This window comes from Scleropages formosus, chromosome 13, assembly GCF_900964775.1.
Source record: "Scleropages formosus chromosome 13, fSclFor1.1, whole genome shotgun sequence".
In the NCBI taxonomy this organism is placed as follows: domain Eukaryota; kingdom Metazoa; phylum Chordata; class Actinopteri; order Osteoglossiformes; family Osteoglossidae; genus Scleropages; species Scleropages formosus.
The window spans coordinates 8,287,797-8,314,327 of NC_041818.1; the positions used below are offsets into that span (position 1 = coordinate 8,287,797).

A 26,531-nucleotide genomic window follows, 5' to 3' on the forward strand; every position below is an offset into this window, starting at 1 on the left:
AGAGGGACCACCACCCCGGTCTGCCAGTCCAGAGGCACCGTTCCCGAACTCCACGCGATGCTGCAGAGGCGTGTCAGCCAAGACAGCCCCACAACATCCAGAGACTTGAGAAACTCGGGGCGGATCTCATCCACCCCCGGAGCCTTGCCACCGAGGAGTTTTTTGACTACCTCAGCAACTTCAGCCAGGGTAATGGACGAGTCCCCCTCCAAGTCCCCAGCCTCAGCTTCCTCTACGGAAGGCGTGTCGGAGGGATTGAGGAGATCCTCAAAGTACTCCTTCCACCGCCCGAGAACATCCTCAGCTGAGGTCAGCAGCGCACCACTTCCACTGTAAACAGTGTTCATGGAACACCGCTTCCCCCCTCTGAGTCGCCGGACGGTTTGCCAGAATCTCTTTGAGGCCGACCGAAAGTCTTCCTCCATGGCCTCGCCGAACTCCTCCCAAGCCCGAGTTTTTGCCACGGCGACTGCCAGAGCCGCGCTCCGTTTGGCCCGTCGGTACCTGTCAGCTGCTTCAGGAGTCCCATGAGCCAGCCAGGCCCAATAGAACTCCTTCTTCAGCTTGACGGCATCCCTTACTTCCGGTGTCCACCACCGTGTTCAGGGATTGCCGCCGCGACAGGCGCCGGAGACCTTATGGTCGCAGCTCCGAACCGCCGCCCCGACAATGGAGGCACGGAACATAGTCCATTCAGACTCAATGTCCCCCACCTCCCTCGGGACCTGGTTGAAGCTCTGTCGGAGGTGGGAGTTGAAGACCTCTCTGACAGGGGCCTCCGCCAAACATTCCCAACAGACCCTCACTATGCGTTTGGGCCTGCCAGGTCTGTCCAGCTTTTTCCCCCGCCATCGAATCCAACTCACCACCAGGTGGTGATCAGTTGACAGCTCAGCCCCTCTCTTCACCCGAGTGTCCAAGACATATGGCCGAAGGTCAGAAGAAACGACTACAAAGTCGATCATCGACCTCCGACCTAGGGTGTCCTAGTGCCAAGTGCACTGATGGACTCCCTTATGCACGAACATGGTGTTCGTTATGGATAAACCGCGACTAGCGCAGAAATCCAATAACAACTCACCGCTCGGGTTCAGATCAGGGAGGCCGTTCCTCCCAATCACGCCCCTCCAGGTATCACTGTCGCTGCCCACGTGGGCGCTCAAGTCCCCCAGTTGAATGACAGAGTCCCCACTGGGAGCGCTTTCCAGCACGCCCCCCAGGGACTCTAAAAAGGCTGGGTACTCTACACTGCTGCTAGGCGCATAAGCACAAACGACAGTGAGAGACCGTTCCCTGACCCGAAGGCGTAGGGAGACGACCCTCTCATTCACCGGGGTAGACTCCAACACATGGCGGCTGAACTGGGGGGCTATTAATAAGCCCACACCAGCCCGCCACCTCTCACCTTGGGCAACGCCAGAATAGTGGAGAGTCCACCCTCGATCGAGAAGAGTGGTTCCAGAACCCAAGCTGTGAGTGGAAGTGAGCCCGACTATATCTAGACGGTATCTCTCAACTTCCCGCACCAGCTCAGGCTCCTTCCCCGCCAGTGAGGTGACATTCCAAGTCCCAAAAACCAGAGTTGGCGCCTGAGGTTTGGGTCGGCCAGGCACTCGGCCCCGACCACCGCCCAAATCACAATGCACCGGCCCCTTACGGTTTCTCCGGCAGGTGGTGAGCCCACCGAAGAGCGGCTCCACGTCGTGGCTTCGGGCTGAGCCCGGCCAGGCCCCGTGGGCATAGACCTGGCCACCAGGCGCTCGCATGCGAGCCCCCCCCCAGGCCTGGCTCCAGGGTGGGGCCCTGGTGACCCCATACCGGGCGGGGTAAACGAAAGCCTTGATTTTTTCTTCATAAGGGGTTTTTGAACCGCGCTTTGTCTCGTCTGTCATCCAGGACCTGTCTGCCATGGGAGACCCTACCAGGGGCATATAGCCCCAGACAACATAGCTCCTGGACTCATTCAGGCACTCAAACCCCTCCACCACGGTAAGGTGGCGGTTCACGGAGGAGGCCTACCTAAATATAATCAACTTAATTAAGGGGGTAGTTAGAGTCAGCAGTTTAAATACTATTAGGCCTTATTTGGGCCAACCCTGTCTAATATAATTTTTAAACTATTTACCCTTACCAGCAGAAGTTGGACAGAGTTTTTGTATACAGCTCTGGAAGAAGGACAAATTTAGTGTAATATGACATAAACTTCAAGCATTTCATCAGTGGAAAATGCTGCTACTATTTTCTCTGCCCAGTCCTGTTTTCTTCCTTGCAGCATATCAATTAAGCAAAAATGTAGTCACCAAGACTATTCTCCTAAATGTAGGTTTCTTTGGCCTTTATGCATGTATGAAAACATCAGTAGATTTTAAACAAAGATAGGTGCTGAGCCAGAGCTCTAACTTGGGTCTGTAAAGGGACTTTGTGTTTTCCACCAATGAATATTTATATTGTAGACCATCTCTCCTGATCTTTCTAAGTGTCCTTATGTAAATTTTTATTTTAAATATGAACTGTACACAGTTTTCTGGTTGGTAATTGGTTGACCTTAACACTATAAACATAATCTAAGCCACATAAACATGAACAGCAAACCAAAAGTTAAAGTTGTATGTTTAGGAACATTTTCAAATAATCTTGCTTAAAAGATGGAATTCTTTAAAGAGAGATAATTTAAACTTTACTGTAAGCATTGTAAGTATTGGTGATTGACTTCAGGAAACAGCACCCATCTACATAGGATGGGGCGTTGTAGAGAGGGTCAACAGCTTCAGATTCCTAGGGTTCACCCTCACTGCCAAACTCACATGGTCTGAGCACACAGCATCAACCATCAAAAAGGCCCATCAGCATCTCCATTTCCTCAGGCGTCTGAAGAAAGCCAGGATGCCCACTACAGTCCTCACCACTTTCTACAAGTGTGCTGTGGAGTCCGTCCTCACAGAGTGTATTACATCCTGGGATGGCAGCTGCTCCATACAGGACAAGAAAGCACGGGCACTTTTCTCTTCTCTGCCGTCTGCAAAGCAACTCAGGTCTATTCGAACCCGCACTGCTAGGTACAGGAACGGCTTTTACCCCAGTGCTGTAAGAGTATACAACAATCACCAATGTGCCACCTTTACTAACTAGAGTTGGACTGCTCCTTCCAAGCACATTGGTAAATTACACTGTCACTTTAAGCATTCTCATTCTCACTCTCAAGTTCGGAGTTCTCTGGTTGTCTACTGGTATTATTGTTATTACTGTTACCATTATTTATTGTCATTGCTATTAGCATTACTCACCGTCATTGTCATTGTTTTGTTTGTACAGTATTTGTATTGTCTCTGTCTTGTCCATAGTCTGTGGAGAAGCATTCAAGAAGAATTTCATGATACTTGTACACGGTACTTGTACCTATGACAGTAAACTTGAAACGTTAACTTGAACTTGAAACTTGAAGCATTTTCATATGAGGTTACTGAAATGAAGAGGCTGTGTTAGAATGATTAATTGAAGTTTTGCCCATTGGATATTAGTGAAAGTGCTGAATCTGTACTATTTCCGAAGGAGAGAAACAAGATGTGCACTCTTGTTTGTGGATTAAGGTAAGACTTTTATATAGTAGAGAAACCATAGCTGGGTAAAACCATGTCTGGGTAATTCCATAACTTGCATTCATATTACAGGCACCGCTGCAGACAAGAAATGTACCTTTCCTGACTAGAAAAGCTAATATCTGTGCCTAAGGCAGATAGCTTAAAGAGCAATAAAAATAAGATGAGCAGGATGACTTAAATTATGGATAAAAAGAAAAAAAAAAGCATCGTATGACATTTCAGCAGAATTGCTCCATGTGTGGATAGAATGGTGAGGCTGTTGATTTGCTGATTTGTCACTTGCAAGTATTACCTTAAGGTATGTTTGTCATATGTGAAGTATGAGTACTGCTAAGTAATACAACTTTTTAAGTTACATACTTCCAGCACTGAAAAATGTACTGGCCCAAAGCATACGTAGTTTGACTTGAGATATTTCACACTAGTCAGAGAAAGGACATTTCCCCTCAGGTCAAGTGTGTTTTGGGTTCTGTAATATTTTTCTTGTGGTTTACCTTTTTTTTTTTTTTTTTCTGGTCTACAGATTTTTTTTTAAACAATAATTTTACAAACAATTTTTTTTTTTAAATTTATAAATGCCCTTTTCTTAAACTTCTTTTATTCTTGCCTCTTTAATATCAAAAATGAGCAAGTAATTTTAATGCAAAATGCTGCAATTCTGGTATCAAGTCACTGTCATATGACAGTCATATGAATCGTATTTCTCTGAGTGATGAGTAAAAAAAAAAAAAAACAGAAGTACAAAGACACACACACACATTTTCTACATTCAAATAAAAACTGTACCAATTGAAATAATTTTGTAGATTAGAAAATTAAGAAAATGCCAGTAGCGGGTTTAAATACTGCTCAGAGAAAACATCAAATGGTATGCATAAGAACTTTAGTCTCTCCTCACAGATTTCCTGTTACAAAACAATTAATTTAGAAACAGATGGACAGTCAAAATGTACAATCCCCATCATGGAAAAAACTGTTTGCATTTGTAGCCACTTGTGTTGACTACTTTATGGCCTCTAGCTTTGGCAGAAAGCCACCCTTTTAAGATATTCATTTATTTTTTAGCTTTCTGGCTTGCTGATTATCTTAATGTTAATTTTTCAAAATTACTTTTTTTTACATAGCCCAGCCATTCACTGCATTCCATTGCCATCCTTACAAAACATGTTTACAGATTTTTTTTTTTTTAGTGGTGCAAATTTTGCATAGTATTCAGTTGTTTCTGGTATTACTTTTTTTCTTCTTTTAGTAAAAACTGGGGGGATAAACTAATGAGGCAATTAGACCTTCTATGATAGTTTTATTTGTCAAATACAGCTTGTTTGCTTAAGGGGGGCTTGCATTGCTTCTTTTGTCATAACCTCTTGAAGCTATCAGGTAAAACTTTTTTTTTTTCTTTTTTCTTTTTTGCTGCCTAAAAGAGTTATTTTGGTTTCAAATACCACCTATTTTGACAGAAAACATGCTATCCTATGTGTGAATCCTCACTATGTGGTTACTTCTGTCCCAGGACTGACCACACGTACAGAAAAGTAAGAAAAACAATTGCAATGTCAGAAATATGTAAATGTCTTCTTTTCTTATTTTGTGATTTTGCTTGTTCAATGAACTTTGACGAACTCTTTACTCAGTGGGGAACTTGATAAGGCTGCTGGCATATAATTTGAAGGTTGCTAGTTCACATCCCACTCCTGCTGCTGTACCAAGCTGTACTTATCGTGAGTTACTCTTGTGTAAATACCCTTACATTTACTTTTATTTATTTAGCAGACGATTTTCTCCAAAGCCACTTCCAATGAACTCTATATAGTGTTATCAGCCCACACACCTTATTCACCGCAGTGACTTACACTGCTAGATACATTACTTACACTGGGTCAATCATCCATAAATCAGTGGAATACACTCTCTCTGTCACTCATACACTATGGGGGAACCTGAACAGCATGTCTTTGGACTGCGAGAGGAAACCGGAGCAGTCAGAGGAAACAGACACAGAGACGGGGAGAGCAAACGCCACACAGACTGAGTGGGGATTGAATCCATGTCCTCTTGCACCACTCAGGCGCTATGAGACAGTGCTACCCTGCTGTGTAAATGGTTTAACTAATTGTACTTTACTGTGGATTAAGTTATCAAACAACTAGGCCTACAGTTGAAACTTTAATGAGAATGCTCTACTTTAGCTGGAAATTAAGGAAATGAAAATGTAAAATATTACTTTCTCTTGAAGCATAAAAGGTCAACAGTATTTAGCACTCAGTAAAAACAGTAAGCATTATTTAATTTTGGAACACATGAAAACAAAAGGGGTACTGAAGTGCAGAAAAAGCTACCATCTGCACTGCAACAAATACTTTCCTCCAAAGTATTTTTTCCCCGAGCAATGGGTAGAATTAACTATAATTTATTGCCAATTGTTCTCTTAGTGTCATGTCCACGCCTGCACCACAGTCGAGAGCACCTGACTGAGCGCTCACTTTTAAAAGACCCATACAATCCCAGAATCTCACTGAGACAACTGTCCCTCCTGTGCTATGTGTAGTTCTTCCTTGTCCCTTGCTTCTTGTCTCCAATTCCCAGCTTTTGACCCTTCGTCCCCTGACCGTGTCCTTGGATCTCCGCTCTGACTCTGACCACCAATCAGCCAACTCTTCGCCTGTCCCCAACAACAAGAACTTCTCTGATCCCTGACAACCAATCCTGCACTTGGGTCCAGCTGCCTCCCCATCCCCAGTTTTGCATGACACTTAGGGTACACAAAGTAGTGACATCACATTTCTGAAGTAATGAAACAGAAACACACACACACACACACACACACACACACACACACACACACACACACACACACACACACACACACACAATCTGAACCACTTGTCCCATACGGGTTCGCAGGGAACCAGAGCCTACCTGGCAACACAGGGCGTAAGGCCGGAGGGGGAGGGGACACACCTAGGAGAGGACATTAGTCCGTCGCAAGGCACCCCAAGCGGGACTCAAACCCCAGACCCACTGGAGAGCAGGACCTGGTCCAACCCACTGCGCCACCACATCCCCGCTGTAATGAAACATATTGCTAACATTTTTTTAATGATTCTTATTTGCACTGTTACAGCCAACCAGCTAATTTCAATACCCGGTTATCCCGAGTGGGGTCACGGTGAACCAGAGCCTATCCCAGAGACATTGAGTGGAATGCTGAAGGGGTTTGAGGGGACACACCCTGGACAGGACGCCAGTCCATTGCAGGACTACAACTAGATACCCAGGCACACAGCCGGACGAAAGTACTGAAGTAATTGCAAGGCAAGCACCTTGCTCAAGTGCACTACAGCCGGAGGCCGTCATCAAACCTGCAACCTCCGGAGCCAAAGGCAGCCTCTCCAACCATGATGCCACTAGCTGCCCTGTTTGTGCTGTTACTGTAAATGTTACTGTACAGTCTTTATGTACCTATCTGAAAAGCCATCCTCATGTCAATGCACTTAATTTCGACATGGAAAACATTTCTTAGAACTGATAAGTGAGAAGTTATACTGCACCACTGCAGTAGGACCAAGACTCTGTAATATGGTCCAGATGAAACCAAATATTCTAATAAAGTCCTATGAAACTATACTGGGAGAAAATATGCAAATATGCAATTTTGTATGTGCAATTTTAATATATTTTAAGAGGAAAATGGTGCCTTTTTGTGTATAATTGCAGGATTTACTTAAAAGCAGCTTTGAAAAAAATGTGAAGACATCAGTGTGTTAAATCAGCAATATTCAGAATAAACAGTGATAAATGAATAATGTATGCACACGATAAAGCACATTGCACTGGTCTGTCACAAAAGATGATTTTTTTATGAAATGAAATATACCATGCACTAACAAGGATGGAATCCATTAAGCATTTTTTCTCATTCAAATGCAAAGTACAAACAATGTTTTCTATTAAAAGCAGGATATTTAAGTTATACATTAAGACAAGACATACCGGAACCAAGGGAAGCCATTTCACACACATATCAATAAAGAATAGATGTACACGGTATTGAAAATTATGCCACTATATATTTTCATGTGAAAAGTAAACAAAGTCAAGTGATATTAACAATACTAGCTTGGTATAGGCATTCTTGTTCACACACATATTTCCTGAACAACTGTATATTTATAGGTATGGGGTTCAAAACCTGGATGCAAATCACAATAAATATAAACAATCCCCAACTCCACAGTGTCCAGTAACCCACACCTACCTCAACATGACTGTGGAGAGACCGAAAAATATGCTTTGCAAAATTACCTTCAGAGGAGAGAATGTCTGTTTCCAGGCATTAAACAATGTCCTGTCAAAAGTATACGTGTGAAAAGATGAAAGCTTCAGAGACAATGTCCAGAAGTGCAAAAACCCTTTGACAGCTGTGTAATGCAATTTACTCAATATTTTTATTCAAATTATGTTTCAAGTAGAGGGGGTGCGGTGGGTTGGACCACAATCCTGCTCTCCGGTGGGCCTGAGGTTCGAGTCCCGCTTGGGGTGCCTTGCGACGGACTGGCGTCCCGTCCTGGGTGTGTCCCCTCCCCCTCCGGCCCTACGCCCTGTGTTGCCGGTTGGGCTCCGGCTCCCCGTGACCATGAGACAAGCGGTACTGAAAATGTGTGTGTGTGTATGTTTCAAGTAAATATGTTCTCTGAAGCCATGCTCATCACAGTACATACCATAGTATACTGTATTGTTTATATCAACATTGAAATATGTGATTACATTTATTCATTCAGCAGATGTTTTTCTCCAGTGTGACTTCCAACGAACTCTATGTAGTGTTATCAGCCCACACACCTACTTACACTCGGTCACTCATCCATATATCAGTAGAACACACTCTTTCTGTTACTTACACACTATGGGTGAACCTGAACAGCATGTCTTTGGAGTGTTGGAGGAAACCAGAGCACCCGTAAGAAACCCACACAGACATGGGGCGAACATGCAAACTCCACACAGACCGAGTGGGGATCGAATCCCTGCCCACTCAGACCACCCAGGTGCAGTGAGACAGATTACTGATTAGTTCAGCATTATTTAAAAGCCCACCATCTCTATACCTTAGGCCCTAAACTACAATGCACTGCATGTGACTATAGGAAGGCTCTGATCTTGTTGTTAAACTGAAAGGTATAACTATAGTAAGTAAATACCATGGGTTATAAAAATGAAAGAACACTGAATAGACTGCTTTAAAATCATAAAAGATTACATACCTAAGAGAAGGAATAATTTTTAGCTGCCTGCAGATTTTCAGCTCAATATTATTTTGTCAGAAACTACAACTATTTTGTAAACCCCATTAATCTTTGTTCCAGCGATGAAGCTTTTAGTAACACGGTCATATTCTTATGGTATGGTCATAATTCTTAAATAGTATTTGAAAAAATATATACGTAGATATAGATATACTGTAGAAATAACAATTATATGCAGTACATTCAGAAAGTATTCAGACCCTTTCACTTTCTTCACCTTTTTTTTCATGTTGCAGCCTTATGTCAAAAGCATTTAAATGCATTCTTTCCCTCATCAACTTACACTCAAAACCCCTTAATGACACAGTGAAAACAACATTTTAGACATTTTTTGCAAGTTTATTATAAATTTAAAAAAAAAACAAATATCTCATTAAGATAAGTATTCACACCCTTCACTTACTCTGACTTGAAACACCTTTGGCAGCAATTACAGCCTCGAGTCTTATATGTGTGAATACTAATGTGGGAACAAATGAATTTAAACAATTTTAGCATAAGGTTGCAACATTAAAAAGTGAAGAGGTCTGAATACTTTCTGAATGCACTGCATACAATATATAAATTAATACCATTGATAGTTTTTTTTTTATTTCACTATAGATAATAATTCAATTGTTGCCACATGGTCTTAGACTCACATAGCCAAGATCACCGAGAAGCTGTAAAATGTGGTTGTTTAAACAAATTTAAGAACACTCACCACACAAGGCATTATAAATAAAACACAGAGGAGACACACAAAGAGCTTAATGTTGGTAAGAACTGTACAGGAATTCTGCGTCTACTAATATTACCGTTGACCGTTGGTTGAGGAACAAGTGACTGCTGGTATTTGTCTACCACAGAGCTTTACCATGAAGTGTTTCTCCTTCACATGTCTTCTGGCTCCCATGTGTTTAAGCTACTTCTTTTAACCCACTTGCACTAGTCAGGGAGATGAGTGGCAACGGTGTCGGATTTGCATTACATATCAGGTGAGCACAAAGCTGCAAAAACCCTGTGCTGGTAACACCATTAACAACTCATCCTACAATCTCCCTGTCTGTAAAATATTGAGATTTCAAATGCTTAATCTGTGCATCGCTTGTTATATTTCTGTTTTATTGTTGTTTTTCCCATGTTGTTAATATTTAGAGGGCACCGCTGTAAATCTCATTCTGAACTACAGCTGTTTTATTATGAACTCTTTGAATTGCTGCTAAATTATTTATTTACAGTAAGGCCACATCCATTTTCTGTTTTCGTAAAATTGCACACATTTTCTTAAGCTCAGGTCATATGCTTGATTCAGCTAATAACAGCAAGAACATTTTTAAGTTTAGTGCAAAAGGATTCATTATACTGTTCACATTCATTCATTTTAACAGTAAAAAAAAGTAAGTGAGAAAGAATACTGCTAGTAAATGTAATACAGGAATAAAGGTGTATTTATTTATTTTTTTTTCTGGAGAAAATTGAAAGCTTAATGCTATACAGTCTCTCATCAGCAAGTTTTGTATATAATTTGTTAACCAAATAAGTGTCAGGGCACAAACGTCAACGGCACAATGGGTCTATGTACAGACACAAAACATTTTTATCCATATTATCATATTAGTTATCTTCTCAGAAAACTATTATCCAGCGTATCCATGCGATCATAGAAATATCAGACATGAACAAACTGTACCATTGCAATGTATGTAATATTGTAATAGGTGTCAGCCCCTAAATACATATTATTTTACGATGATAACTAAAAATGATGCATGCATTAAAACATAATTTGTGAGCTACAAGATGTTTTATTTCTATATGCCATCAAAAACTGCTTAATAACCTTAGCCATTATCTTTTATGTGTATTATTTGGACAATATGTAATGGTAAAGGCTAAACAAATAATCCAAATCCTGAAAGCATTCTTAAATGTAATATTGTGAAGTAAAAACACAATCTTCACTCTGAGCTTCAAGAAAAACTGAAAATGTTCATATATTGCTGTAAATGTATCTCTTTTATTATTTAAAACCATTTTATTACATGTGCAATACTAATGCAATTGCACTTTTGACTGCATATCTAATACTATATGTTGGTCTGTGTGTGAGCTTGTGCTTGTGTATTACACCAGGGACTGCTGAAATTGCAGCTGACAGGCTATTTATTTTATTTTGGCGGTGTTTTATACTGTTTCTGCTTTATAATTTATACACAAACAGTTTTATTGCTTTGCTGTACGGAAGTTGTCACAAGAAAGAACAAACAGTTTCTTTACATTTACGAGGATGAGAAAATGTAATTACAGAAATGTTTCCTAGAAAAATATCAGTTTCAGCTTTACCATGTGTTGCTTCAACATTTTTCTTTTACACATTTTTCTTTCACTTTTTTCTCCCAGTTTAACCACATCCAGTCACTCAGTCCTTAAGTCTTCCCCTCAAAACACAACACCCACACCAGATCAGGATGGGTAAACACAAGCACTCACTTCCTCAGGTCTGTCTGCTGCGAGCTACCTATATTTTCAGTTTACAGGCTGAAGGTTGCATTGGGTGACACTGTGTTTAGAGGTGAGCACTGTTGAGCCCTACAGGTGGCAGGCTCACTGTAGGTTCCCTGGGAAAAATAAAAGAGAACCCAGCCATTTCATCCACCCCAAGTAAAAAGGGATAATTTGCATTTACTTTTAGTATTAATTTTGTTTCTGTGTACATACATACTTAATTTATACTTATGAGTGTATATCATTATTAAAATTGGAAAGAAGTGTATAAGGTTACAAATTGTGATTACAGCTCTTACAAGTTTTAATGATTCTAAAAAAGGACAAGCCAGCAACTGCAATGTTTATTAAATATGTGCCATCAATATTATATGTGTCCAGAAGCCAGCTTTCTGTAACACACAAATGTTGACCAGACATTAAGCAGTGATTTGATCGCTACACTAATTAACACCTTAGATCACCAACTTGAATTTAGCAGTAACTGACAAAACGGCAGTATGCCACTAGCGACAGATTTAGTTCTATAGACTTGCATGTTTTCTCATTAAAAAGTAATTATATTTGAAAATGTCTTCTTTTACATGTTATGCAGGTGAACTAACTATAACCAACATATGCATAATATAATTTATTTAAAAAATGTAAGTTATTTAAACTTTTTCTTTTTTTTCCAAATTTAAGATTTCTTTGGAAAACCATTTCTGTGAAAGTTTCAAACATGTGAAAGCTATTTTTTACATAACATGTTTCAGCAGACATCAACTGAATGACAAACACACACACACACAGTCTGAAAAGGCTTTTCCCAAGTGGAGTCACAGTGAGCTGGAGCCTAAACCAGCAATACAGGGTGCAAGGCTGGAGGGGGAGAGGACACACCAAGGACTGGACACCAGTTTATCACAAGACACCCCAAGCAGGACTTGAACCCCAGACCCACCAGAGAGCAGGCACAGGCCAAACCTGCTGCACCACCACAAACAGAACAGTAAAAACTTACTAGGAAGAAACTCACATAAACACAGGGTGAACATGGAAACTCCAAAAAGACATTTACATTTATTCATTTGGGAGATGCTTTTCTCCAAAGTGACACAGAACTCAGAGGAAGCAAAAGTGCAGTTAACCAACAGATTGAAAGATATAGACACAGTCACAAAATTCAACAAGTACAACACATTAATCCAGTACTACTGTTGCTGAGTATGCTACACAAATAGCTGTATATAGAATTAATAAGGAACATTTTTTTTTTTCCCTAAATTAGATAAGTAGTGAAGGTTTATGGAGCAAACAGGAGGTCAGATTAAAAGTGGATCTAATGGAGATGTGTTTTGTGACTGTTCTCGAATGTTGAGACCCACTCAGCAATTCTGAGTAAAAGAGGAAGCTCTTTCCACCACACTGGAAGCAGAACCAAGAACCTTCTAGCTTTTGATTTAGAGCTCCTGTGTGAAGGACCACTGATCAACCAGAAGCTGAGGAGTGTATGATTAAGGCACAGTGAATGATCAGGTTTTGTCGGTATCAGGGAGCAGATCCTGTGACAGTCTTGTAGGCCATAATAAGAGTCTTGAACTTGATAAAGGTAGCAGCAGCAAGCCAGTGGAGAGAGACGAGGAGAGGAAATACATGCCAAATACAACTCATACTGTGGCATTCTGGATAACCTGGAAAGGCTTGATGGCAGACACCAGAAAACATGGGAGGAAGAAGTTGCAGTAGCCCAGGAAGGATATCTCTGTGGCCTCAACCAGAGAATGCATCTGCAGGACTGGTATATGGCTTCGATTTGTTGAGAGACGCAAATGCTGCAAATGACTGTTACTCGCAGGTTCTTAAAAAAATAAAGTGGGAGAGATGAACAAGTTGTCTGCTTTCATAGAAAGTTCCCCACAGGTGGATGAACCAGCTCGGAGGTGATGGATCCTGTGGTTGGTGATCAGTCTTCCAAGCAGAGATGTCCAAGAGGCAAACTGCAATACATGAGAATAGGTCCGCAATAGCTGTGAGAGAATAAAAGAGTTGTGTATTGTCAGCATAGCAGTGATAGGAAAACTCTTGAGAGGCAATGATAGTCAAGGAAACCGGTGCAGATGGAGAAGAGTAAAGGGCCCAGCACCGAGCCCTGGGGAACACCAGTTGAAAGAGATGGAGGAAAAGACAGAGAAGCAAACCACCTGGTAAGACTTACAAATGAGCCAGACTCAAAACTATGCCTGAAGAAAAGCCACAGAAGCTGTGAGGAACCAGCATTGACCGCTGTGCCACCATGCTGCCTGAGTCCTAATCACTCACTCGCTTCCTTACAAACTTTTGTAAACAGCTTGTTCTGGTCAAGGTTGAGGCAATCTGGAGCCTATCTGTAAAACAAAAAAAAAAAGCTTCAGCATGGTTCCTTGCTGAAAATTACATGGGCCAGAAACACCTCCTGAATTTGCATCATCTAACTCCAGTTCACCAGCTAATGACCACTAGATGTTTCAAATTTGTATTTAATCTTTCTTTCTTTCTTTCTTTGATTAGCCTCTGTCTGGGTTTCTTTCAGTATACATATTTTACAGTACTGCTGATTTTACACTGACAGGGCATCACAAGGCAGGATAAACACTGGACGAATGAACAGAAGCACTGACCTTCTTAGGTCCGCCTGCTGTAAACTGCCTGTATAATTTCAGTGTGCAGGCTGCAGGTTTCATTGGACAACACAGTGCATTTACAGGAAACTGCTCTATAATGTTTAGTAAGTAAATAAAATATTTCTATTAAGTTCTTATCTATAAGGTTCAAATGAACAGTTTAAACCTTTCACCTTTGTGTTCATCACTTTTTTTTTTTAAGGACCATTGGGACAGAGTGAAAGGTTAATTTCACATGGCAGCTGAACACATTTTTAAAGGGAGAAGGACCTGGAATGTTAATGCACCATGGCACACCTCACTTAGACCTTCCTGAACCTCTTTCCTGGCCTCTGTACAGCTGTGCCACATTGATAAGGTACATTAGTGGTGTGCTTTTGTTCTTGAATGGGTTCTGATCTGGGTGTAAGTAATGAGTCCTGGATCCATTGGGGGTGCAAACAGCATGCAGATTAAAGTCAAGAGGAAAACCCCATTTTGATTGCATCTGGAGAAACCAAAGCTTTTTCCCTTGGCTTCTGCTGTCCTTATGTTAACCTTGCACTGTAGTTACTGACTCTATAATTATTAGCAGTTTAATAGTGTGGTGTGAAGCTAGTGGTGGTTTTCATCTTTTGACACAAGTGCTTAACTTGTTGCTGTTTTCATAAAAGAGAAAAAGAAATCTAAATCTCTTTCTCCTTCATACTGCTCTGAATAGTGCTGAACAGTACTGAATTTGTGAACATTCTTATAATTTTATTCTTTCCCTTGTCATGTGCAGTTAATTTGCCATGGGAATGTTGCTACCATAATGTGTTTATTTTTGACAAATATTTTTACAAGAACTCGATTTTTATGTGGTGTCTTTTAATTTTAAGATGGCATTTTTCATTTTTGGTACTCTGCAAATCTGGCTGTCTGGAATATCTGGAGGATCTATTTTATATCTATATCTGGAAAAGGTTGTCAAAAAACACTTCATTTAATAATCATCATATCACAGAAACAAATGGAATTATTTTTACTCTCTAGTAGTTTTGTGTATTACTTTATAATAATAAGATAACCCTATTAAAATAACCCAGCTACACCAATGCTGGTTTGTATAGCACCAACTGCAAGTTATTTTATTACAACTCAGCCCTTTATGCCATCAACAGAGCTACATATTTAACCAGTAAAGAGGCTTTTTTATATCTGGGAAGTGATGATAGCTTTAAAAATCTGTAAATAAATAATGTTTTGGACAAGAACTTATAACCAGATGGCTATTTAGCAAACATTACTGGTTAATAAACTCAGCTAATTAAAGGTTGGGGTTTAAACACAGCTTAATTTTAGCTGTGTGTGTGACACTGCACCCCACCAATCATGTTTGATATGCATGTAATTGATATTACTAATAGCAGCTGTCTGGTATAATGCTAAGTGTACAGTATGCATGATGTAAAGTGAACTCTCTCATGAGAGTGTGTATCCACCAGCTTTTTCAGATATTCGTAACTGGTACCTTAGAAAGTTCATTTTGAGATGGGCAAAACAGTCTCATGAATTAGTCATGAAGTATTTTGTGCCTATTTCTGTTGCTTTAAGGCTTTCTGCAAGGAAGAAAAATCTGCATTTCTTAGCCTGGAGTAGTTCTTTGGTGATGGATTGTAGATATGAAGCAGTTAAATCTTTTTAGGTGCTACACTGATGGGCCAAGAGGCCTCAAGAAAAAAATAGAGAGGACTACAAAGTGATTTAGTTGTATTTTGCAAAAAAGAATATCCAAATCCACAATCTAGATGAGATAAAAGGATTAATTAGATTTTTCATTTGCAAGGCAGTGCCAATACAATACCCACAAATAATTATTTATACACCTAGGGTATTTACTCTGCAGCTTAATGGATATCTTGCTAGTTCTTGGACAATACTCCTTACAATTCGTTTCGTGTACATAGGATGTGTACTTAACTCTTGTGACGGAGCCAGTTTTACCTTGTGTTTCAAGATTTAATCCACTAAAAGAATTCATAAAAATACAGCTGATGACACTATATGCAGAAAATGGAATCTGATCTGACTGAGAATTTTAGCATTTAACCAGTAAAATGTATTTTTTACAGCTATCTGTTTGTCTTTCCAAAACTGTATTGCATAATACTTGATCTTGCAGTCAAAACGAGCCCACTTCAGTATGCTCATTTTATCATTTTCAGTGTCTGTTTATTAAAATTTTAGTTATGTCCTGCATTCTACAGTTATCTTTTCGTTAAATTTAGTTATTAAATTAAACAAAAAAATTCAGACTGAGACTACTCCACTGAAAATGTTAACTGTATTGTCTGAACCGCTTGCCCCATACAGGGTTGCGGGGAGCCGGAGCGTGGCCCGGCAACACAGGGCGAAAGGCTGTGGAGGGAGGGGACACACCCAGGACGGGATGCCAGTCCATCGCACGGCACCCCAAGCAGGACTCAAACCCCGGACCTACCGGAGAGCAGGACCCGGTCCAACCCACCGTGCCACCTCACCCCCCGTTAACTCTGTTACATGCCAAAAAAAAATCCTACAAGAAATGAGGCATGGGGATCATTTCCTACACAGTCATCAACATGTGAAAATATCGATTATTAAAAAAATAAAAATAAATTGTTAAACATAAGGGGTGCGGTGGCGCAGTGAGTTGGACCACAGTCCTGCTCTCCGGTGGGTCTGGGGTTCAAGTCCCGCTTGGGGTGCCTTGCGACGGACTGGCGTCCCGTCCTGAGTGTGTCCCCTCCCCCTCCGGCCTTACGCCCTGTGTTGCCAGGTAGGCTCTGGTTCCCCGCGACCCCGTATGGGACAAGCGGTTCTGAAAATGTGTGTGTGTGTTAAACATAATTGTTTAACAAGAAACAAAATAGTTACATAATCCCTGGTTGACTACTGTTAATGCCATGGAGTTTACAAAAAACATTAACGGCCAGTGTAAAAAAGTAAGTAGAAAAGTGAATTAACCTATTCCTTCTATAGACTGCATGGGGAAAATGTACAGCATGCATGAGACATGAACAGCAAAAACCCAATCATGAATATCAGCAGAATAATTGTCAGTAAATTAGTCATGCAGCACATATATGTTTCACTTTTGTTGATTGTCTACATATTTGGAAGCTCAGCAACAGTGTTCCTTTGCAGTGATGTATCAATTGATCTTGTTTGTCTCAGTATAAATGGAATTTAATGGTGACCCACACTTAACCATGTTTGTGTATGAAGTGCCACTAAGCTTTGTCTTAAACCACAAAAGTCTTTTTAGAAGGATAAAAGGCAAAAATGACAGATACAATGAATGTGTGGGGGTGAGAAATTACTATTGATCCACCACTGAGGCGTACGACATTGTGTGTCAGTCTCAATTATCTCCAGTAAATATGAAAATATGAACACCATATCACATCAGCCTCAGCACTTTATAGGCACTCCAACAACCCCATTGCACTGATATGGGAAGTGAAGAGATACACATTACAAACAGGCCATGGGGTGAGGTAGTGGTTAGAGCTGCTGTCGTGCACTCAAGCAACTTGGCTTCAAATTCTGCTCCCATTGTAAAACCTCTGAGAAAGGTATTTGACCTGGTTTGCTCCACTAAGAATACTTTTCTGTACAAATGGGTAAATTTTCACGAAACTGTAAGTCACCCCAGACAAAGAACTCGGATATATACCGGTTAATAAAAATAAATTGCAGTTTCTAAAATGAGGTTGCAGGGGGGTGTGGTGGTACAGTGGGTTTAGTCGGTGCTTGCTGCATGGCGGGTCTGGGGTTCGAGTCCTGCTTGGGAGTGCCTTGTGATGGGCTGGCATACTGTCCAGGGTGTTCCCCAGGGTGTCCCCTCCTCCAGCCTTGCGCCCTTGTGTTTGCTCCGGGATAGGCTTCGGCTCGCTGGGACCCCGCTAGGGATGAGTGGTTGTTGACATTGGTTAGCTAGGTTTTGGAATGGGTACGTGATGCACCACCTCTGTAACAAGTAGCAAAGGGGTGGTACACTCCAAGGGCCCAGGTTAGAATCACACCCCCTTTTGCAGTACCCTTGTCCTTGAGCAAGGCATTTACTCTACATTGCTCCAGAAAAGTTACCCAGCTGTATAAATGAATAAGTCATTCTAAGTCGCTTTGGAGAAAATCATCAGCTCACTCAATGAATATGATGTGATGGCTTCTATCCCAGCATGCTTTGAGGTTGGACTTCACAGTCATCGTTTGAATTACTGTTGCACTTTCAAAATACTCTTGAATTAAATTTTAGTATTGGACATATAAGCACATCAGATTCCTACGTAACTTCTTTCTTACCCTTTTCATTTAAGTCCTGTACCTGTACAAGTCCAACTTTAAACTAATAGAGTAATGGGTAAAACACACACAGAGTGTATATATTACATATACACAGAGTATATATAATAATATACACGTTACATGTAAGTATGTATCTGTGTGTATGTATCGTCAGAGGCGTTGAGTTGCATATCAGAACTGAAACAACTACCAGTAAAACATGCGCATGTGATACTAAAATAATGAATAAATTCATACATAACGAAATAAGAAACAGCATTTCTTAGCAAAGCGAACAGTGCCCCCTCGTACTCACAGGCGAACGCGGGTTCACTATAAACTCTCCGCGGCCGCGACTTTAAGGAGAAACCCCCCAATCATTTGTATTCTGCCCTAGGCTCCTCCTTCCACAATGATGTCAATCGGAGGTGGAGTGGTAGGCAGTACTACGGGGGTGGGGGGGGGGGGCTGAGTTCATTCGAACAGCATCCGAGAGACAGCAGGAGACGCCGCGCGCTGCCGCTTCGTAGCGCCGACAATTTGCGCAACTTCTCGAGAGGCGCCGACGCGCGCTGTCCGATTCCTGCTCCTGCTCCTCATCCTCCGAGGGGGAAGGACGCGCCGCGAGGGGCAGCCCGCATCCCAGCATCCAAACAACATCCATGCTTCGAGCATTCAAACTGTTGTGACATATACTGAAATAATAAAAGGACTGAGTGATTTCCGGCTCCCGTGGATTTGATACAAACGTTCACTTGTTAAGAGATCTGTAGCCGATTTCTTTCTCTTTTTTTTTTTTTTCTTAGTGCCAGGAAGATTGCATAGCTGAAATCCCGCAGTACTACTAGTTCCTATAAGCAGGGAAAAAAAAGAGAAATAAAAATAAGAAAAAAAAAGAGTTGGACCGCCGCTTCCTGGAATTGCATCGCAGTTTGCCCAAGAAAACTGAAGAGGAATATTAACTGTTTCTAAAAAAAAAAGAAAAATTTGGCGATTAAAAAAACCATTCGCCATACATGTTTTGCTCACGTTTTTGGACCGTGTGCTCTATTAAAATGAAGGACCATATTCCATAAACTGGATTTAATTTGATTTAATGTTTTATTTCTGTTACCGAAGAGGAAATCTTTTTCACCCCCCCCCCCCCCCCCCCCCCCCAAATCCACTTCAGTCCTATTCAAGGAGCATCGTCTAGCACCGATGTTGCTACGTGGAGGGGGTTGCAAATAAACTGCCGTATTTGCTCCAAGGAGTCTAAGGTAAAAATGAACGCTTTATCATGAAGAATATCATAATCATGTGCTCTTTCTTTCAGTATCATGTGCAGCGCTGCTCTTCTGGTTTTTATTTTCGTTGTTCATTTTGATTAAATTTAGGGTAAACGTGTCCATGATGTGATGGACATTCTAGTCCAAATCGCTTCCCTGACATTATGCATAACTTTCATTGCAAGCTTATGCGTTCGCTAAGTAGAAACTAAGAACATACATTCAGTCTGTAGCCTACTTTCTTATGCATGGCATTTGTGGTACATGGAATATCAAATCAGGCAAAAGTGACTTGAAGCTTCTTTTGGCAGAGTACGTATCCAGTTACATCGCCGTCTGAGACACGCAGTTACTGTTGCGGTTGAACGGTTGTGCTCAGTTTTGATCGTTTCACACAGTAACTGAATAAGCGTGAATATGAAACCAGACATATTCGTTGTATTTATTCTTGTTACGTTGCTTTTCTTAGCTCAACAGCTTCAAGTAAATCATAATCCCGCACTTGGTACCATGCGCTATTCCAGTTTGTAGGCTGTGGGCAAAGTATATGTCAAGTACTGTAGTCAGTACTGAGGAATACGTTTATTTGTGTGCCCTAAAGTGCACAGCTGCAGTGTGTCCTGAAAAGTTAAAATGATAGTAACAATAGTGATGATGATAAAACGGCATGGCCTTGGAATAATCTGTTAGTGTTAGCATCGGCGTCGTGAAAACAGCTAAACGTAACGTTATTAAGGGTTACGAATAGACTGTCGCGATTTTGTTGCACCTTTATATTTTATTACATTCGAATAAATGTAGCTATTTCTTACAAAGAGAATATCAGTTTTCATGGCAACGGCACAGTCGCTGAGTAGTTGGCGAATGCCGACCCGCACCGCAACTTCGACTCAAACTGGACTGGCTCTCCAACAGTTCTACCTTTTCCCACAGTAAGCTCTCACAGGCTGCAAAACTATTCCACAACAAAGGTTGACCTTCGGTTTAACATAAGAATATAATCTGGACAGAAATATTTCGGAGCGAAACGACGCGAATTATTATTTATATTTGTACAGCAACATTCCTAAGCCTTAGGCTGAGCAGTCCCAGCACAGCTGACTCAGTGACTGGGCGGAATTATCGTTTGGTTTGTGGCAAGATGTATAAAATGGATATTATAAAGAAATAAATATCCCGTGCTGTTAACATCTCCTGCCTCATATTTTCGTTTGTATGTCGGGTGACGGGCAAGTAAGTATATGAGTCTGAGATGAGGTCGGAATTTGTGGAGACGCCTCAAGTGCAGCAGCCGGGCGGGAAAGGAAGGACACCTGGCACTTCACTCACTGCACGTACAGTAACATCTCCGGGAAGAAGCGCTTCCTTCACAAAACCTTAGGAAAACATGTAAACAAGTCGACTCATGACATGAAATAAACGGCCAGCTCTGTACTCTTAACCCGCTGTTCTCTTAACCTTACGCCGTTTGCTGACGCCGGTGTTAAAACACCTGCACTTTCGTATCTCTCTCAGCTGTATGTATGAGTACGAGAGGAAACTAAAGCACTTGCCTCAGTTGGGAGCTCCGAACCGCACACTGGATTTGGGCGAAGCTGTGAAGACACAACTTCTACACTAGAGTTACACATTTGACACAGCTGGAGATGAAAGGTGTACGAAACCCAAAACTAAGGAATGAGCAGAACACGAGTTCGCGATAACACACATGCACGTTCAGTGTTGTTCAGTCGGTCCCCTTGGCTTGTCCCCCCTAATGGCTCGTTTTGCTTTCAGTGTGAACCGATGGACGAAGCCTTGTTTGCATCCCCGACTTAACTAGTGCTCTCCCATCGTCTTTTGTGCACTCAGAACACAACTTATTATGTTTCATGCATAATTTATTAACAATATTTTGGTTTTTATAAACTGTTATGTTAAAGCTTTAGAATTCTTTGAAATAGAAAGGCTTCTGAGAGAATATCGTTGTCAGGAACCTTTAAAAATGCCTCAGAAGTTGGCTGGTATCAACACTTGTAACTAGTTACAGGTGACTAACATTCACATTCAAAGTATGCTTTTGTGTTTTTGGAATAATGAAGCAGTTTTCGCACTTGAGAGATATACAAGTATTAATATGTTGTGAAGTACGCTGAATAACTTGCAGTTCTGCCATCAGGATTGATTGAGGTTTTTATAATCATGTCTGTAATTTTCTTAGCCATCCGTGACCTTCGTCGGGTTTGTGAGCTAAGTATTACAAACAAAATGAGGTTTTTCAACAAACTGATATGTTTAATTAGACTACAAGGCTTTTTTTATTAAAATAAAAAAAGCTATAACAGTGCAATAATTAATTGCCACCTGTTATAGTTTCAGGTGAGAAACTGGAAAAGTGGACATCGCTTAGATGTCAATGTGTCGCTACAACATGTTATTAAAAACAAAGATTTCCTGAAGTATCTTTTCTCCTGCTCACATAAGATAGGATTTAAAAGAGTCTATGGTATAATGAATGTTTGTTTTACTTACTTCTTACACGAATATCTTTGAGCTTATGTGAAACATTATTACTTGCAATGCTCTCCTCAGTTCCAGTGTAGAGTAATATTGATGTTTGGGGGAATTTCAAAGTCAGATGAATCTATATCTGTCAGGGTTCTGTGTTCTGTGGAGATTTGAACCCAGATACGTTTACAGTCAGCGCTCTTCCTAGTGAGGTGCTGTGTATTAGTCATTCTTGTTCTGAAAATGTAGAAGGCATTGCTATTGAAATGGATTGGGCTAAGGTCAGAGGCAACTAAAATGGGCTGTTGAAAGCCATAGTTGGTGAGATTGAAAAATTGTAGGTCTATGTTCTCACACATTTTAAGTGCAGGGAGGGAATGGCAGTAGCCCGAGGCTGTGCTTGATCAAGAACTTATTTTTTTTAGCTTTTTGCTTAAACATAAATGCAGTACAGCTGTACAAGTCTTGAAGTTTATGTAGGTCTGTGATGGGTTAGGAACAAGATTAGAAGTATTATTTTATATTGCTCTTGTATATTGCCCTTTTATGTACATTTAATTTTTCGGGTGTTACACAATAGATTCATGAAATACAGAAATACAGAAAGCAACATACAGAGACATATTGAAGGTGTACATTTTAATGTCACTATGCGACAGTCTCTGAGTTTGGATACGCTCTTCCATTAACGCTGAATAATACGGATCTTAAAATATTTCTCCGTGTATTCCCCTTACCAAGCATTTTGCTAAGACAATTTTTTTTTTTCAGTAAGTTTAGATTTTTTTTTTTCATAGACATATTCCAAGATTACAGGAGCGTTTGAGGTCGTAAGCTGATTGTATGGCATTTAAAAATGTCTGTCAACAGTGTCTTTATACTGGGACTTGTCATGTGTCTTCTCTTTTATTACAGGGCACATACAGTGTTTAATAGGATTTCATTCTCTAAATACCTGGATAGAAGCACTTTATGCTGCTTAAGGGACAACCATTTGGCACTGTCTAGTTAAGTTCAGATTCTGAAGGACATCTTAGATGCAACGGTTATGGCATCAAGACTGCAGTACTTTGAACTGGCTGTCGTTGTTGCCCCCTACTGCCCTCTACGGGTAGCTTAAATAAAAGAAATATTATTATTATTATTATTATTATTATTATTATTATTATTATTATTATACCAGCGTCTTGCAGTTTTAGGTCTGTCTATTACTAACTTCATGTCACTGTACAATATAATGTGACAGACGTATAAATGTGAACACTAGCCTTCAAGCATTTAAGGTCATCGACTTCCATTTCTTTTGTTAATGAAACAGATGGCTGATTTATAATATTTAGCAGTTATGTTAAAGTTGTTTAAGACATTTTGTGGTTTAACTTTTTAATGGCTGCAATACAGCAAGGCTGTCCAAACTGTCCACCAGAATAATAGTATGAATGGCCAGACCAGAAACACTTTTTCATGGGATAAAGGCAAAGGCAACACTGCTGGCTTGGTGGTCTCTTATATCGCTTTCTTCACTCATGAGGTGAACTGTTTGGCATCCACCCCGCAAGTGCGTAAAAGCCATTCCAAAGACCAGATTCAATACTGGAGGGTTAAGAAGAATTAACCATTATTCTCTCCTGACAGCCTGATAAGGAGCCCGCAAGGTCGTAGATCCTAGGGAGGAATTAATGGATCACTTCCATGTGCCCTAATGTCAAACTCCCTTGCATCCCAGAAACCTCTTTTGTCATCGGCCCCATTCTGAGAGAACCCCTTTGTGCTACCTCGCAAATCACATCTGTGCTGTATTTTAATGTTCTCTTCTAGCTAATTGCCTTGTCAGCCTATGGATCACTTTTAAAAGATAATACCGTACCCCAGACTGGTCAAAAAGGTGGGCAGGTATCAGTTAAACATCTTTCCGATTATACATTGTAAATATTGATGAACCCTAATAAACTGGAATGTTTCTGATTAATTTTATTTACATCAGTGTAGATACACTGCTCAGGATTAAATAAATGCATAAATAAATATATAAATGAAGGAAAAAAAATACAACCTACTATTCTCCATTATTCAAAGCAACCTCCTGCCACTATTTCAATCTTCTTGGCAGCAAGACTCTCTCTGCTTAGAAAGATTTCCTTCAAAGAGCCGGGCAAGAGAGAGGGCTGTAAAATCCCTAAGACCCAGAAGCAGAAGCAGTGAGGGAAAGCAGAAGGCTACTGCACAGTATGAACATTGCATTGCACAATCACAGTGGGTGGGAGGGAGGTTAGGCATGCACAACGAATTGACACTTCTGTTCCTGCGGATCAGCCATATACCTACTTTGTGAATTTTGCAATAAAAAATGCATCTTGGCCCTGCCTTGTTATCATGGATGCTCCACACTGGTTTTTTTGCTACTGTGTATACACTGAGAAAGTATAGTTGGTTTTGCATTTTCTTGCTGTTAAGTCTTGGTGGTGTATGGGAAAAAGAAATTGACTGTGACTTAGCTAAAGAAAATAATTGTTAGTGAACAACTGGACTTAGATTAATTTAAAATGTTTACAAGTGTAAGGGGGTTTTTGCACCTCTGTTTTATTTCTGCTCTAGAATAAAATAATAGTATGCTTTTTTGTGTTTTTTTTTTTTTTTAATTAAATATATCATTAGTCTTTTTCATCTGGAATGTTTCAGCACTCCTTAACATTTTCCACATTTTACACTTTGTAATTAGTGTACACAATGGTTTAATTTTAATAATTCTCATTATGATTTAATTGTATATTAGAAGAAAGTGATAAAGAAAAATGAAATTTTCCTTAAGAGGATTATATCCAGTCTAGTATTTTCTTTTTTACTAACTTTACAATTAAAAGATAATAGTTTTAAGTTATTTGTTAATGTACTGCATATTACTATTAATGTATTAATTAATGTATTTTCCTCTATTAGAAGGTTTGTCCAAAAAGTAATGTCCTACTTTCTTTATGTAGGTGTGTGAATGTGGGGCACCATTGTTTGGGCAGCTCTTATATACTAATTTCAGAAGGCACTGTCAATGTCAAAGAGGCAGTGGTCCGAATGACCTAAAATGACCAAGCGTGTATCTTTTTGGTAGCAAGCACAGTTTTTCTGGTATAGTAAATTGACAGGTAGTGTGAAACCACTCTAGGCCAGAAGAGTTTGCATGTATCACAAGTATCACAATGTTTGTAGGCACAGCTATTTATACTTCTAGTTACATACTGTGCAGTGCAGACATATTTCCATAGGATACAGCTCGCCATGGATCCAGTCTATGGGTGATCATTGCACATTCACAATATTTGAAGGGCAAGAGTATAATGAAAGACAGTTGCATTTCCTTTATGTTTAACATGCATAGATTATAACTATATTTTATATGACTATATTATCTAGCTGTGTATTACACAATCATGTAAAACATGCTATTCCTAGCATAGAAACTGTACAATATTAAGTTTCTCGTTGACACTACCTCTGGCTTTTGCAGGCGTGGAATATAAAAATAAATTTATGAAAGAAATAGCAGTAATGAATTGTGTGGATATTGTAAATGCAGAATGTGCATAGAGGGCTTAATAATCCTGTCCTTTTTGTTATTTTTTTATTTTCTCTTCAACTGTCCCTGCTTGTTTATGTGCCGCAGTTTTTAACTGAAGCTTTAAAAAGCCCAGCCTTTAAGTGTTATTTTGAGCTCCATTTAAAGCAGTTCCATGAAAGTTGTGCTCAGAGAATTCCAGGCATGAGAATTTGTCTGGGGAGCAGGGATGTTTTATTCCTTCTGTAGCCCAGTTTAAATAATAAAGACAGGCAGCTGTGCCCATCGCATTGTCATGTAAAGTGATCCGTGAACTGGATTCTCTGTTCCACAAGACACCATAGAGCCAGGGGAGGGTCTTTTTCTGTTGGATGGAGTAAATAATATAAGGGTGGAACAGGCTACTGAGCACCAGGGAAACATAATGTGGGTGTATTTTTCCTTTACTACTCCTAATGACTGCGCTAGCTGGTGGCACTTAGCCATCCTAGCAGAGACCATGAGACTGGTATCAGTATTTAAAGCCATGAAAAAAAGCCACACATGCTATGTAACAATGTCCACTGTTTTGCTGAGCCTATTGGACATCTGAGAAGACAATGCCAAAAGGTTTACTAGTAGAAAAAAAAAGCACTCAGCATATTTTTTTAATGCTCATTTTTGTTATATTGGTTTCCCTTGATAAATTAGTTAATGGTATGCTTTGGACTCCAAATGTACATTTTGGGACCATTAAAAAAAATGACTGATTTATTTGTTGCTATAATTAGCAAAGCTACTATAGCCTAGAGGCACGTATACTGCAATGCTGTCTTTAATCTTGTGGTTAGAATGGGTATTGTACTCTGTCTTGTAAGAGACGGATTTAGTGAGATCAATACATTGCTGACGAGGACATAAAAAAAAAG

At 40.3% G+C, this 26,531-nt stretch overlaps 1 protein-coding gene across 2 annotated transcripts in view; it reads left to right on the forward strand.

Moving 5' to 3' along the window:
- The first annotated feature begins 19,469 nt into the window (after positions 1–19,469).
- pcdh11 (protocadherin 11) overlaps positions 19,470–26,531 on the forward strand; it is a 185,773-nt gene continuing 178,711 nt past the window's right edge. For both annotated transcript variants that reach the window (XM_018737438.2, XM_018737439.2), the window contains exon 1: positions 19,470–19,580. The gene's annotated coding sequence lies outside the window, so the exon portion shown is untranslated. The remainder of the gene's footprint in view (positions 19,581–26,531) is intronic.